This window comes from Myotis davidii, unplaced genomic scaffold (assembly GCF_000327345.1).
Source record: "Myotis davidii unplaced genomic scaffold, ASM32734v1 scaffold163, whole genome shotgun sequence".
NCBI classification, from domain to species: domain Eukaryota; kingdom Metazoa; phylum Chordata; class Mammalia; order Chiroptera; family Vespertilionidae; genus Myotis; species Myotis davidii.
In genome coordinates, this window is record NW_006295056.1 from 175,549 (window position 1) to 192,970 (window position 17,422).

Consider the following 17,422-nt stretch of genomic DNA (forward strand, 5'->3'; position numbering starts at 1 on the left):
AGTAGTTACTCAAAAAAATTGTAGTTTCCATCTCTGTTTCTTCAAGACACAAATTAGAGCCAGTTGATTCTCATTTAAAACATATTTATCTTGTTCCAATTGATTTATATCATACATGGTGCTCCAAGTATGAAAAAAAAAATCACTCTTTGAATTCCTTAGAATATTTGATTGATGGAATCAAAAAATCGAAGTATAAGACAATGGGTTGGCATTTTATAACACCAAACTAACCAAGGTTTTTTGCATAGTTATACGTTATAACATTTTTGGAATGAATAAATAATATCATTATAAAAGATGGTACCTCAGTAAAATGTGTGTAAGCTTTGCTTCATTTTTAAATAGAATAAAATAAAGAGTGATTATTTTGCACTCATGTTTTTCTTGCCTTTATTAGAGAGACATCATTGTTCTAATATGTAAAGGAAATTATAAAAACATTATTTGGGTAGCCTTCATTCATTCCTATTATAATTAATTCAGTTAAATATGTTTCCTACAAAGGAGTTTAATGGTCAAAGATGAGGCTCAGTTATTATTAGCACACATACACTATAGAGACTATAAAATTGCTAAAAAAAAAAAAAATTAAGTCTCAGGACATGAATGCCATTTTAAAATGATGACAGAAAAAAGAGATGGTCTTGTTATAAGCCCAGTGAATGACTTCAAATGACATTCAAAATATGGCATGCTGAATCAAGTGGTTTTAAAGGTACTCTTGCGTGTGAGAAAAATCCTCACTGTATAGACAAGTTAGGAAATCAATATGATGAACATCTAAAACTCAGGGGAAAAAGTGGTTGAATGGTTTGCAATTCACATTTACCAGAAAATACTGAAGTTAACCAACACTCCCTCAGAACTATTAAAAATACATTCACATCTTGCTACTTATAACACATCGTGATTGAAAGACCCCTAACTTTGGTCTAGATCCATGGTTGGCAAACCACAGCTCGTGAGCCACATGCGGCTCTTTGGCCCCTTGAGTGTGGCTCTTCCACAAAATGCCACATGTGGGTGCGCACATACAGTGCAATTGAAACTTTGTGGCCCACGCGCACGAATTTGTGGAAGAGCCACACTGAAGGGACCAAAGAGGACGCGCACGAATTTTGTGGAAGAGCCACACTGAAGGGACCAAAGAGCCGCATGTGGCCCGCGAGCCACTGTTTGCCAAAAAAAAATATTTTTTGTTTTAGCTCCTAAAGAATTAGTTGGATGATTAAGACAATGAGACAAAACTTACATTAGTTTGGCAATTACATTTTAAGCTACTTGAAAAACTGCTAGGTCACTTTAATAATCTGATATTCTGAGTGTCATGAATCTAGAGTTTATTTTAGACAATTAATAGAAACAAGCCTGAATTTGTAAAATCTGATAACCTAACTACCAGAACTTTGCAGCTGGAAGACCACATTTCAGAATTTCTCAGTTCTCAGCACAATAAATGCCAAATGAATGAAGTAGAAGAAAAGGCAGCGACAGCGTATTCAAAAATGTCAGTGCTGCAACTAAAATCAAACACTTAATGTTACAAAGTGCAATTAGTTCATATTCTCCATTAAAAGCCATGTGTACTCTAACAATGTTTCTGAGTTCGTCTGAACCTACATGGGAAGTTTGCACTCCGATCTCCTAATAGTTTATTTTTCTCTTACCAACAGATTTTTAGTGGAAGATGCTTTACTATTTCAGTTATCTAAACACTAACCAAGATGAAACACACTGAAGAGCAAATACCGTGGAATTTTAATTCCAATAAGTTTGAAAAATTGGCACGGCAATAGGTCAATTTTGTACTTCTTCTTCTCTAAAGAAAAAAAAAATTCCACTTCCCAGAGAGAGAGATATAGAAATGTTGTTCATCATAATTAAGGCCGTGTAACTAGAAATGTGTAGCATAAACATACTTAGTGCAAAATGTAAATATGGCAACAAAGTGGGCTGGGCACCTGGGTCTCATCTGGATTTCCCCAGAACTGGTTCTAGTACACAGGTAAACACAGGTGTAGATGCTTCAGACTTGCAGTATGCTATTCTAAAATTATATACTAAATCATCTTGTAATGGCCACTTTAATTAACAGCTGCACGAGCTTCAAAAATTAACTAGAACGCAATAACTGTTGGCAATAGATGAGGAAGTTTGCATATACACACACATGCATGCATGTGTGTAAAGTCAAAATATGTACCTGAAGAGAAAAACCTTTGTAGGAAATTATGGTAACAGAGATATGGAAGCAGATAAATCCGAATGGAATTCAGATGCAGATCTTTTTAACAATAAAAAAAAACGTGGGGGGAAACAGAAAAGCAAAGTAACCTTGTTTACTTACGCAGAGTGGATGCCTGTTTATATTTAAGATGCCTCTTTAAGGTAAGAGGTGAATGAGCCCCTACTTTTTTCATGGCCTTCTTCCCATGATTCTCTGCAGTGTGGCAGAGCATCCAACTACGAGTCACTGCCTTTCAGCGAGGCTTTGTTCCAAGGTTCTCAGCACACGCGTATTCTCCACAATTAGCTTTCCATGGAGCCCATTGCATGCAAGAATGTTTAACAATTTGAAATGCCACCGTGAGGTAGGACTGGCATTTTCCCTACTGAGGCTTCCAACTGACTTCATGACACCTAGTTTACCACGCAGGATGTGATCTAGAAAAATCAAGTGTAGGCTATCATTTTGATAATGATCACTGCAGATAAGGGCGATACCAATTTGGAGAGGATTGGTGTTGAAATTCCACAGCAAACGCTGAGAGATGGAAAGAGAACTTGGTGCAACTTTGTGTATGGTAGATGGCATTTAAATAAATAAATATACCTTATGCCAACATTAGGAGGGACTTGGAGGGAAAAGGCTGAAGATAAATGCAGGTGAAAACTCCAAAAATATGTTCAAAGTGAATCAGTACCATTTAAAGGCTCTACTGCCTCCCAGGCCAGCCTCCTATCATACCCTACTATAGAGTGTGCACATCCTTTATGCTAACTCATAAAAGTTGGCAATTTTAATGGGCTGGTGCTTCCTGTGGCCATTGGCAGGGGGCAAGGTGTAGGAGACCACTGCCCTAAGAATTTGTATGTTTAAAACTCATATTCCAAGACATTCTAGCCTATGAGTTTTATACTAAATTAAAACTCAAACTCCTGTGTTGAATATACAATAGTCAGCCCTTATCCTCAGGGTATATGTTCCAAGACCTGCAGTGGATGCCTCAAACCATACCAAACCCTACACATACTATGTTTTTCTATACATATATGCTTATGATAAAGTTTAATTTATAAATTAGGCCTAGCAAGAGATTAACACCTGTAACTAATAATAAAATAGAACAATTACAACAACATACTGCAATACAAACTATGTGAATGTGGTCACTTGTTTAAGAGGATCCCTTGCTGAAGTCTTTGTATAGGCTCTGTGCTTTCTGATGCAACACGTCATTATTCAGAACACATTTTCTGTTCATGTCTTGTACCTACAAATGTATTGCCTTTTTCATATGAACTAAGCACATCACACACTGTGGCCAGAACTTGTGTAGTTTGAGGTGGATCACTAACATGGATACAAATTTCTTTTTACTTCTATACAATTTCACAGATATAAAATTCATCCTTACCATAGATCTTGGCAACCTCGGCATATGTGTTTTTTTTTTCTTCCTTTATAAAGTCACGAATTTTCACCTTTTCATTTTAAAGGAAGCTCTTTACAGCTTTTCTTTGGCATATGCAAATCATCATCATCCCTACCCCTACTCTTGTGCTTTGGGGCCATTATTAAGGAAATTAAGGGTTACTTAAACACAAGCACTGCAATACCATGACAGTTAATCCGACCACTGGAGATGGCTTCTACATGACTAATGGGGGTGGATCGGGTACATCGTGGAGACATGCAACAAAGGGATTACTCATGGCTCAGGATGAAGCTTTATGGCATGAGATTTTATCACAATACTTAGAACAGTGTCCAATTTAAAACTTATGAATTGCATATCTGGAATTTCCCATTTACTATTTTCAGACCACGCTTGACCACGGGTAGCTGGAACCATGGAAAGTGAAACTACAGATAAGGGGGACTAGTGTAAACTGATGAACAAGCTCATTGTTCACCCTTGAAATTCTCTTCAGTGACATCTGACAGAACTTTGGGGTGTCTCAGAAGTATGCAGACATAATGCTCTAACATTTTGAGGCATCCTCCTGTCCTCTCCTACTGACAAGCCTACCTCAGGATGATACCCCGTCACTTTTCCCTAAGCAAGGGATGGGGCTTCCAATACCATCAACAGGTATGGAGCCACGTAACAGCATTCTTACATCATCGTTGAACTGCAGTCACTCTGTCTTCCACCCAGAACTTTGTGGGGAGAACTTTGTCTCTTATATACCAGAGAAGTGCTTATGACCCTCAAGACTAATAAACCTCCTTTAAAAGCTAGCTCCTTTGGCTTCAGCCAGCAGCCTCTTTCTCATGGGGCCCAGCAACAGCCCTAGAGCAAGGCCAGGAATTAGACAGCTTGCAGCCTTCTCCAGGTGTTGCTCGCATACCAAGCTCCATCTCAGGTACCCTTCAGTCCCATGCAAGTTTCCTGGAAAAAGAATCAATGAGTCCACAATCCCATCGCTTCCTTAAACATACCCAGCTATGTTAAAATTCTCTTAGCTCACTGGGATCCTGACTTCCTGTATTTCACTAAAGTAAATCAATGCTTAGTAGCATAGTCCTTTGGGATTTCCACTCATTCTGCAGTCAGATGCCTCTGATTCCCTCCATGACTTCCTTCAGCTTTTATTTTTATTTCTCTGTCACTTACTAAAATTAGTTTTTCTTTTGGTTTAATGTGTCCCACCAGCCTTCCCCCCTTCCAAAGCTAACATCTCACCAACCCTCACCTTACTGGAAATGTAGTCAGTTTCCTGTTGAAACAATATTATAGTTTGTATGTATGTATTTATTTATTTTTAAATATTTTTATTGATTTCAAGAGGAAGGGAGGAGGAGAGAAAGATAGAAACATCAGTGATGACAGAAAATCATTGATCAGCTGCTTCCCACATGCCCTACACTGGGGATCGAGCCCACAACCCGGGCATGTGCCCTGACCATCGAACCTTGATCTCTCGGTTCATAGGTCCATGCTCAACCACTGAGCCATGCTATCTGGGCTGGTAGTAATTTTTGACTCAACAAAATGGTCAGTGGCTCATAAAAACTTTTCCACTGAAAAATAATGATCTGCTTTGTAGTCATTCCTTCATCAATGAGGGGTCCTGTGGCCTTTGGAAAGTTACCCAATTTCCCCCTGATATGATTCTATAAAATACTAATTGTGAGAGGCATTAAGTTATGAAGTCATCGAAAATTGTGAGTGATACTCCAGAAAAATATTATGAAAGATGTATATGCATATAGAATCTGGAATAATACCTTAAATAATTTTAAATTTTAATAATTTAAATTAAATGAATTTAAATTGACAACATCTCAACTCACCCAATGGTTTCATCACAAAAGATTGTTTGACTTTGGGTGAGGGGCACACAGTGCAATATAAAGGTCTTGTATCATAGCAATGTACACCTGAAACTTATATGATCCTATTAAACAATATCACCCCAATAAGTTTAATAAAAATTAATTTATTGTTTTGAGAATTAGATTTATTTTGCTTTTTCTAAGTATCTCAATGTTTGTTTGTGAACAGATAAATCTTATGAACCCTGTAGACTATAATAACAAACAAAACATTTGCAGTAGAATGGTATTGAAACCTGCTGTTCTCATTCCCAGTTTTTCTTATTTAGTGCAAATGTTCAACTGTTTAGTGGCTCAGATAACTTAAGCAATGAAGCTCTTATTTTTGGCATTCTCACATTCCAAATTAATATTACATTATATTTTTTGGGGGAAAGCCCCCCACCAGTACCATCTGTGAATTGAATGGTGTCATTACATCAAAGTACTGCAATTAGAACAATAGGGTAAAATTAATGCCAATGTTAAGTACAGATGTGCCAAATATGATGGGTAGTTGATACACAATTCAAATTGACAACCACGTGCAATGTGGAAAGTATCCAGGCATAACCCGAGATCCAGTTGGCCAATGGATGTCATGATTGCCTCACAGAGAACATATTTAAAAGAGATTTATTTGGCAGTAATAAAAAGTTACTTTCAAAAGACCATGGTCTCTCCTGGGTTATTCATGCAAAGCTTTTATTATCTCAGGGTAAAAATGAGCCCAAAGAAGATCATCCAAATGGGACATAACATTCCATAACCACAGAACAAAATTCCCATTTTGTTCACTTCAGAAACACAACATTTGGTATTTGCGTTACATGGCAGATCATATGGCATTATCAGTCTAATGGTGCTGCTCTTTCATTGTTGTAGCTGCAACAAGCTATTAGATTTAGCATGCATTGGGGATTTCTTAGTATAGGTTAACAGGATATTTTATTATTTGGTTTCACCATTTGAAAACATGATCATGGGCTAGAGTTCCTTTCAGTTAGGGTCTTCTAATGATTGGTATTAATGTAAATGCTGAAAATATGGTTTTACTCAGGCAATCACTAGCAATTTAATCTTTGTCATTTCATGTTGGTTTCATTTCATGTCAAAATATGGTTCAAGTTGTGAGAGTATCGATGAGGGGTGGCGGCTCTCTATCAGCCCTTAACTGAAAATGATAAATAGCATTTTTTGTGTTAGAATAAATTTGATACTAAACCCAGAAATGTTTAGCAACAATTTTAAAATAAACAATGTTTTTTGTGAATAGGCACAAGTAACCTAGAAGCCTCATAGCAGCCGCCCTTATTTAATTTCCAAAATTAGACAATATTTATATGGCAAGGATATCAGTTGCTAGGTCAACAATTACATTGTGATACCATCTGATGTGTTTCTGTTAATGAAGACTATCTTGAACAGAGGTCATGATGACATTTTTCTATAAAACAAAAAAAATAGCTCCAAAATAATGGCATATCCAGGTTCTTTTCTAAAATGCCATATTTCTGAATTCTTTTCTTTCATTATCGCTTAATTTTTTCAGTCTTAATCAGGGTTTAGAATAGAAAAGGGAGCATAAAATAATGTAAATATAGGATGCCACATGGCATAATTCTCATCCCTTTTCATCACCAATTGTTACTTATACCAAAATTTTCCAAAGTCATTTTACAAGTAATAGTAGAGTATATTATGAACTACAGCTTTTAATATTTTCCCTGTCAAATTCTATTACCTAAATAGAGAAATACATAAGTATATACTTACTGAGAACATAGTATATACAAGCTGCTGTAGATGCAACCATGTTGACTAGAACTGCTCTCACCTTAATGATTATCACCCTATTAGGGATTTCAGATAACTGTAGCAGAGCAAAAACAAAATTATATACAAGGTGTCAAAATGTGGGAGAAGTCAGAAACCAATGCCTAGTAGAGGGTACATTTTTGGCTGAGTAGATGGAGAACTCCAGGTAGAGTAAAAAAGAGTGAGGAAACCTAAAAACAATGTTAGGAATCAAGACTCACTTGTTCATTCAATAAGGTAAGAGATGAGGGCGGCTTGGACTAGAATGATTGAGGTGAGGATTTGACTCAGGAAACACTAAGGCTTAAGAATTAGTTGATTATTAGGATGTCGGGTGCGAGAAAAGAGGAAGAGTGAAGGTTAATTATGACTACAAGTAATTTAATGGGGGTGAAACACAGGGGACAAATATTATGATGGAAAGAAAAAAATCAGAAATACTATTTGTTTCAGTTCTGTAGGTGCTTGAATACCTTGCCTAACTTCTTTTAGCTTAAACCCAAAAGGAGACTCACAGTTTGGGTTACTGGGTAAGACTGGAAATGACTTAAGGACACCCAGCCAGAGTGGCTTATTGGTTGAGCATCAACCTATGAACCAGGAGGTCATGGTTTTGATTCCTGGTCAGGGCACATGTCCGGGCTGCAGGCTGGATCCCCAGTGTGGGGATGATTCTCTCTCATCAATGATGTTTCGGTCTCTCCCTCTCTCAAATCAATAAAAATATATTTTTAAAACAATAATAAAATGTGGTGGTAGTAAATTGTTGCTTTAAAAAAGAAATGACTTTAAGGACAGGGACACAAGCAATGTAAGGAATCTATTCTTCTCCATCTCCTCTCTTTGACACTTTTGAGGCTTAGTTGAACAGCTTGTGAATATGGCAGAAAGCTTTGAACTTACAGCCTGGCATTATTGTGACCAAGGAGAAAAGTAGTAACTTTCCTCATATCCTATTTTTAAAATTCAGAAAAGGACACTGAACAGTCACATGATCATCCCTGGACCATTAAATATAAATCACTGTGAATTTTATCTTCATCACTCTGGTCAACGGGCAGCCCACATCCCTCTCCAGAAGCACCCACTTCGAATGAACAGGAATTTTCCAGAAAAATGGAATGGAGAGAGGGGCAGGCAAAATATTACTCATTAAATGAGACTTAAGTCTGAAATATCTTATATATGTAAATAAACATAATATATACATACATTACATATACATTAAATATGAATATATTATGTTATTTTATATTATATGTATTATATATAAAGTATAATTAAGTCTGAAATATATATGTAAATAAATATATAATATATTAATATATCGTATAGATATATGTAGTCTAGACAAAGTATATATGTATAAAAATATATATGCCTGTTACTATATTTTCCCTTTCCTATCTAGTACATTGCATTTTCACTAATTTACTTGAAGAAATTGCTCTAGAAATTCTTTTTTCTCTCCTATATCATCAATTTTCCACTCTCTATGGATATTTGCCATCAGCACAAATATATGCTATTTGTTCTTTCATCTTAAAAATAAAAACTTTCTCTCGATCCCATATTCCTCATCTCCTCCCCTTTAGAATGAAATTTCTTAAAAACAATTATCTTTACTCTGACTTCAATTGCTCTGATTCTATTCTCTCTGAAGCTCACTGCACTCAGGCATCCATCCTCCACCACGTCACCAATATCACAGGAACCCATTTCACCAGTGACCTCATACTGACACATCCAGGGACCAGTTCTTAGACCCCATCTTATTTGACTTATCAGCAATACTCACTACGTCTGATCTCTCTCTCTTCTTCTTCTTCTATTTCTTGCTTTTTTTCCATGGCTTATTCCATTTTCTTATAATCTTCCCTCAGTTTTATTTGATAGTTCCTGCTTACCATTGATTATTTACTGTTGGGGAGCCCAATGGCTCCAACTTTGGTCCTCTTACTCTTTTCTACTTATCCATATCTCAAGTCTCATGACTAACTTCACTGCTGACAACCTAACATTAATCTGTTGAGCTGTTCTCTCTCATATGAATTCCAGAGCCATGTTTTACACTACCTATTCAACACCTCTACGTAGATGTACAGAATATCTTAAATTAATATGGATATTTAAACTCCTTAAACTTCCGGCCCCAAACCTACTAACCCACTGTTGTAGGCTCAATTGTGTCCCCTTTTCCAATTCATATGTGAAAGATCTAACCTCCAGTACCTCAGAGCATGATTGTATTTGGAGACAGGGTCTTTAAAGGGGAAAGTAAGGTAAAATGAGGTCGTATGGGTGGGCCCTAACCCAATATCTGACTGGTTTGCTTATAAAACCAGGAGATTAAGATGACACAGAGAGATACCAGATATGCACGTGCAAAGGGGAAAGACTATGTAAACACTTAGAATTCAGCCATCTGCAAGCCAAGCAGAGAAGCCTCCTAAGAAAATGAAACAGCTGACATCCTCATAACAGACTTCTAGTCACCAGAACTATTAGAAAATAAATTTCTGTTGTTTAAAGCACCCACTCTGATACTTTGTTATGGCAGCCCTAACAAACAAATACACCATAGTCTTCCCTAAGTCAATTCATAACATCTCCATTCTTTTGCCCATGCCCAAAACTGGAGTTTTCCTGGACTCTTTTTTTTTCTTCCCACATTCCATGTTCTGTCCATCTAGAGTTCCTGTTGCCTCTAAATTTAAAATAGAATCTGACTATTTTTTTAAAAATTATTATTATTTTTTTAAAATATATTTTTATTGATTTTTTACAGAGAGGAAGGGAGAGGGATAGAGAGTTAGAAACATCGATGAGAGAGAACCATCGACCAGCTGCCTCCTGCACACCTCCTACTGGGGATGTGCCCGCAACCAAGGTATATGCCCTTGACCGGAATCGAACCCAGGACCCTTCAGTCCGCAGGCCGATGCTCTATCCATTGAGCCAAACCGGTTTTGGCTAAAAAATTATTTTTTAATTACAGTCTGCATTCAATATTATTTTGTATTACTTTCAGGTGCACTGCATAGGGGTCAGACAATCATATACTTTACAAAGTGTTCTCCCAGATATTCCCATACCCACCTGGCACCATACATAGTCATTACAATATTATTGACTATATTCCTTCTGCTCTTTTTTCATACCCATGACTATTTTGTAACTTCCAACCTGTATTTCTCAATCCCTTCACCCTTTTTCACTCGGTCTCCCAATTCCCCTCCCCTCTGGCATCCACCAGTCTGATCTCAGCATCTGTGGGGAACCTGACTACTTCTCACCAGCTCTTGTACTGCCACTTTGGTCCAGATCACCGTCTCTTGCCCTGGTTACTGCAGTGGCCTGTTAAGTGGTTATTCCACTTTTCTCCCTGTCTTCACACAGTCTATTCTTCACACTATTCTTCACACCTCAGCTGGACAGATGCTTTAAAAAGTTAGTCAAAATATGTCAATTCTCTGCTCAAAGTCCTACATTGGCTCCCCATTTCACTCAAAGCAAAAATCAAAATCCTTACAGTTGCTTTGAAGTCCTGAGAATACCTCCGGCCACCACCCATGACATTCCTGACCTCATGTTCTGCTATTTTCTCTTTAATTCGCTCTGAGTCAACTATGTTGTCATCTTGGCTAGTCCATGAACTCTCTAGACTGCCCCAGCCTTAGGGCTTTACACCAGCTCTTGCACCTGCTAAAATGTTTTTCCTTCCAAATATTTTATACTCCCTCATTTCCTTAAAGTTTTGCTAAAATGCACCTCAATGAGATCTCCTAGCCTACATTCAGAATGAATGTTCCTTCTATAACCTGTACTGCCAACCCTTCTTAGGTTACTACACCTTTCCTTCTGAGGTACTAAAAAAAGGAATTTAACATATTTTTTACTTATACTAGTAATATTTTGAGTTTATTTTTGTATTCCTCCTCTAGAACATTTAAGCTCCACAAAGGCACTGATTTTTCATCTGTTTTGTTTAATGGTGCACCAATTAATTGCCTTAAACCTGCCACATAGTAGATGACCAATACATCTTTGTGGAGTAAATAAGTGAATTGAATATAGAACATAAACAGATGTTAGTAAAACAACACCCAGGCTGAGAAATAAAATATTATTAAAACTTTGAAGCCATCCATGCACTCCTCACACTCCCCTTTCCTCTCCACTTCTGGAATTAAATACAAGCAGACTTTATCATTCCTTTGAACATCGTCATAGTTATAGTTCACAGGTACGTATGCCTAAATTAAAGCACATTCTTTAGTTTGCATGTATTTTAAATTAAAAACATGTTTCTCTACTTGCTCTTTTGGGCAACATTATGTTTGTAAGGTTCATCCATGTTGATAATGGTGCTGTAGTTTACTCATTTCTCATGCTGTAGTTTTCTGTTAAACATTAGAAATATTCTAGACCTTTGGCTTATTTTCGCATTTGAAATGTGTCCTCGAACATGTATTCAATCTGAACATTTTTCTAGGCTATCTAAGCAATGGGATTGGCTGGCCCAATATTGCCCTCTGAGCTCATTTTGCCACAAGATAGATCCTACCATTCCAATGAGGGTACAGAATGGAGAGATCTGGCTTTTCCTGGGATCCAAGTTCAGTTCCCTTGACATGTATGGGCCAAAGGCTCTGGCATTTAATTTCTTGATATAAAAAATGACACCCTCTCTGTTTCCAATTCTGTTTCCTACTGAGTCTTAATTCTCTTTTCATTTTGGCCTTGGGTGGATTGAGCTCACTTTAAGCCCAGAAATCTATTATCAGTGCAGTTTATTGATTCTCATCTAGATTTTCTACATTTTAAACAGTGCAATTTATTTATTTATTTATTTATTTATTTATAATATTTTTATTGATTTCAGAGAGGAAGGGAGAGGGAGGAAGGGATAGAAACATCAATGATGAGAGAGAAACATTGATTGGTTGCCTCCGGCATGCCCCATACTGAAGATCTAGCCCACAATCCAGGCATGTGCTCTGACTGGGAATCAAACCGTAACCTGTTGGTTCATAGGTTGATACTCAACCGCTGAGCCACACTGGCCAGGCTAAACGGAGCGCAATTGAAACAGAATACCTTGTCTGCCATATTGCAAGAAGCAACAGAAAGATTAAACTTTTAAAAACTGTCACATATTGCTGGCTTTGTGTTGTTATTTAGAATAGAGTAGATGTTATATAAGAACAACTGTAATTTGTAATATTAATATAACAATAGCAGCTGACACCGAGGAGCTATTGATAATGAAAGGTGCTTCATTTATACATCTAGTAGTATACTGTATTAAAAATTACCAGATCACCTGGGACAAAGTTGAACATTTTAATACAAGGTATTGTGAGAAATGAACAGTTTTGTTTAAAGATAAAATTAGGTTCATGCTTCACACCATACACAAAAGTAAATTTTGAATGCACAAGTGATCTAAATATAAAAATTGAAACCATACAGGTACAAAAAGTAAGTGAATTCCTTTAGATTTTGATGAGAAATGGCTTTCTAACCATGACTCAAAATTAAATGTTGACACATTTAAATACCTAAAAATAAATTTTTTTGAATGAAAAATATTTACCATAGGCAAATTCAAAAGACAAATGACAAAATGGGAAAAAATATTTGCAATTTGTCACAAATGAAAGGCTAATATTCTTAATATATAAAGAACTTTTTAAAAGTTGAGATAAGAAAGCAGAAAAATAACAAGAAGTTTTAAAAGTCATCTCTAAACAAATGGAAAGATTTTCAACTTTACTCACAATAAGACAAATGAAAATGAAAATTAGTTGATACCACTTTTACCTATACTTTGGCAAAAATTAAAAAGTGTGACCACACAACTTGCTGTTGAGGCTCTGGAGAAATAATCACTCTCCCATATTGATGGTGGAAATGAAAAGTGATACAATGACTATGAAATGGGAATTGGTAATAGCTAATAATACCACACCTGCACTTACTTTTGCCCACCAAACCCTAGGTATTCACCCTAAGGATATGTCTCCATTAATATGAAAAAATTGTGCAAGGTATTCATTATAGCATTGCAGCATATTGCATTACTTATAATTGTAAAATTTCAGAAATAAGCCTGTTTAGGGAAAATCTAACTTATCTTATGTTTCTCCTTTACCCATGCTTACAGCTCTTCTGACACCAGGTTTGTGGGAGGTTTTCCCACACCAAGCAATTCTGAAGTCATTTTTTGTGAAACATGGGAATCAGGAAATAAGTAAATATATTGATATTATTAGCAACTAGGGTTCTCACTGTGGGTAAAGTGAGATACCAAACAGGATTTAGGGGATGCAAGGAAGAGTATTGTGGCATATATCTTTATTCTGGCCATTAAAAGGTCCTTGTAACAATGACAACCCAGTAGCAATGAGCTCATTTTGCACCCATATCTTGGTTTCTAAATGCCCTTCCTCACTAGAGGAACAAGGGAACCTTGAAAAAATGACTGTTTACAGGGTTAAGTAAAAGGAAGAACAAGTTGGGCTTGAAACATGTTGCTGCACCAGAAAACAAGAAAAGCTTCAGAAATGAAAAGGGCGCTTATTAAAACGACACAAGAACCTAGATAATTTTGTTAACAAATATCATCCCAATAAATTTAATTAAAAAATAAATAGATGCCAATAAAATAAAATAGACACAAGAGCCTGTTCGATGCAACTCCCACTGGCCAAATATGAGTCAGTTTGAATATCAAGATGAATAAAGTCTGTAATGGATTATAACACAGACTTCTAAAACATCTAATAAAGACAAGAAAGAGGGGCAAAGATAGCTTGGAAAAATTTTCTTTCTATATACGAGTATTTAACCAATACTCGTTAAAGGCCTCTTAGAGTTAGAAAATTACGGCTTACAACTACAGAATAATTGTTTCAGGGAGGAATCACGAATGCCCCCTCACTCAATAAGGGAATAGTTTTAGGTAAGCCAGTGTTTTCAGACAGTCTTAAGTATCCGTCCGCTATCATGTGCAGTGTATGAATTACAAAGGGAAATGAATGCACCTTTTGATAGAAAAATTTGATGGACGCCACCTTTCGCCAAGTTACCAAAGGCAATGTAGAAAATAATGACACATGGTGACATGCTGTGACTCCTGAGGTAATGTCTTCAGAGACGCATGTCTCATGGAGACTTTCTCCCCAAATGCACAGCCTAAATGTAATCATGAGCAAATAGACAAACCCAAGTTGTGTAACACTTTTATAAAGTGTCCCTGTTTATGTCATTTTATAAATGTCACAAGGAAAATGAGAGGCATTAATGTGCATGTGGCCATTCAGACATGTCTTAGGACACATGATTAATTTGGCCCCATATAGAGTTGACTTCAAACGCACTCAGCTCTTCAGAAGCTGTAATGAATAAAACTAATGCCTGGTAATAGCACCCACGGAGTTGACATAGGAATACTCTTTTGTTCATCTTTTTCTTCTCTTTTCATCTCTACTCTTTATTTCGGTATGCTGGAGCAATTACAGTGCTAATGCCACCTAAATAAATCAATGGTTAAATAATAAAATTTTAGGCAGCACATAGCAAAGTTCAGATTCAGATCCCGATGTTACTTCCACTGCTATGTACCTTAGTTTTCTTATCTACAAAATGGGATAATAATAGTGTTTATCTTGCAAGGGTTGTAAGGATTAAACTAGTTAAAATATTTAATAAATACAATTAGAGGCATACATTTTCAATTTCATAGCTGTAATCAAAGAATAAAATATAATCCCAATAAATTAAATTAAAAGAATAAAATCATTTACCATTGTCCAAACCAGAATACTTCTGAAAGTAAAAGAGAGCAACATGAATAATTATGCTGGGATAATAGATATAAACAAGGGCTCTTCTGGGAAAGCCAGGCTGTATGATATATTAGCCAGGTTCCCCAGAAAAATAGAACCAGTAGGACATTAGGAGGTCAGGAAGTCCCACGGTTTGCTGTTTGTAATCTGGAGAACTAGGAAAGTGGTGTAATCCAGTCTAAGTCCAAAGGCCTAAGAACTAGAATTGGGGTGGGGATGGTGGGGGGCAATAAAATAAATCCCTGTTTGAGTCAAGGACTGAGAAACAGGAGCACCATGTCTGAGGGCAGGAAGAAATGGATGCCCCAACTCGAGCCAAGAGCAAATTTGCCCTTCTCTTTCCATTCGGCCTTTAATAGATTTGGATGGGGTCCACCCACATTGGTGAGGGTGAGTTTTACGCAGTCTACTGATTTGAAATACTCATCTCTTCAGAAAACACCCTTACGGAAATGCTCTGAGATGACGTTTTACCAGCTATCTGGCATCCCTTAGCCCAGTCAAGTTGACATATAAAATTAACCATCACATCTGGGGCCAGCCCAGCTATTATTATTATGCCTCCCAAAGTAATTATTATGTCTATCTAATAAGAATTTATTACATGTATGGCACTGAATAAAAATTCTGTCACGACTTTACTTAATCCTTTTAAAATACATTTAGGGAAATGTTTGTTATTCCTATAATTTGTATAAAGAAACCAATTGACTTTCCAAGATCACACACCTTGAGAAGGTTAAACTGGGATTGAAAGAGGTTATCTCTCATTTCAAGATTCATGCTCTTAGCGAATATTATATACTTGCCCCACTCACATCAATCCATAATCTCTCAACACGCTGGTATATGAAGTAGATGAAGGCTTCCAGACTCCAGACCATTTTATGCTTCTTTTTTTAATGTTTTTTAAAAATTTATTTTAGATACAGAAATGAAGGGAGAGGGAGAGAGAGAAACATTGATGACAGAGAACCTTCTATCAGCTGCCTCCTGAATGGTCCCTACTGGGGATTGAGCCTGACACCCAGTCCTGTCCCTTGACCAGGAATCAAACCTGTGACCTCTTGGTGCATGGTACTTCACCCAACCAACTGAGCCATACCACCTTGGGCCATTATGTATTGCTAATCTTAATATGTGTTTTTGGTGTATAGGAACACGTGGTGTTTGTCATACATGTTTGACTCCTGCTTCCATCCATTCAGAGTAGCCCTAGTATGTAATGGTCTCTGATTTAGCACAGAGTTATACATTGTAGTTTTGACAAAAAGAAAATAAAAACAAAGATAAGAAGGCAGTACAGTGCCGGAACCGGTTTGGCTCAGTGGATAGAGCGTCGGCTTGCGGACTGAAAGGTCCCAGGTTCGATTCCGGTCAAGGGCATGTACCTGGGTTGCGGGCACATCCCCAGTGGGAGATGTGCAGGAGGCAGCTGATCGATGTTTCTCTCTCATCAATGTTTCTAACTCTCTGTCTCTCTCCCTTCCTCTCTGTAAAAAATCAATAAAATATATTTAAAAAAAAAAGAAGGCAGTACAGTAACATAATGGCACTGTGTCTGAGAGCGCAGATGAAAATCCCCATTCCATTACTTATTGTCCATCTGATCATGAGATTGACACCATTTCAGAACCTAAGTGCATTGTTCAGATTGGAGAAAACAAAGGAAAGATGGCAAGCTTGAGGAGGGCCAGTTTCAGGATATAAAGCTGGAGCCAATAAAACCACCATCCCCTCTGAGCATGTCTACTTACTAGAGCAACCTGTAAGCCATGGCAGCAGTCCCAGGAGCTGGCCCTCCCCTCCTAGGAAGGGTTAGGTCTTCTGTAGCGGAATGCCCTGTTTGCATCACTGCTCCCTCTGTTTCTCCTTCCTTCACCAATCTATTTTTAAAACCTATTTTGAAAAGTCCATATTTACTTCTGCACCCTATCTGTTCCCATCAGATCTCCCATACTATGCTATGCAAACTTCCACTAGGAGTATTACATCAAATCCTGAAATAATGGGTGATTTAACTAATATCCTATAATGCAATACCCATTAGTGCAATACAAAATAATATTATGAGATTTTATTAGCTCATAGCAGTAAACACAGATTGCATTAAAAGCTGTTCCTATTTTATTTTTGAAATGCTTGGATATGATAGACTAATATAAAATACCCAATTATGCTGCTCTGAAACTGTAAAGTTAGTTTC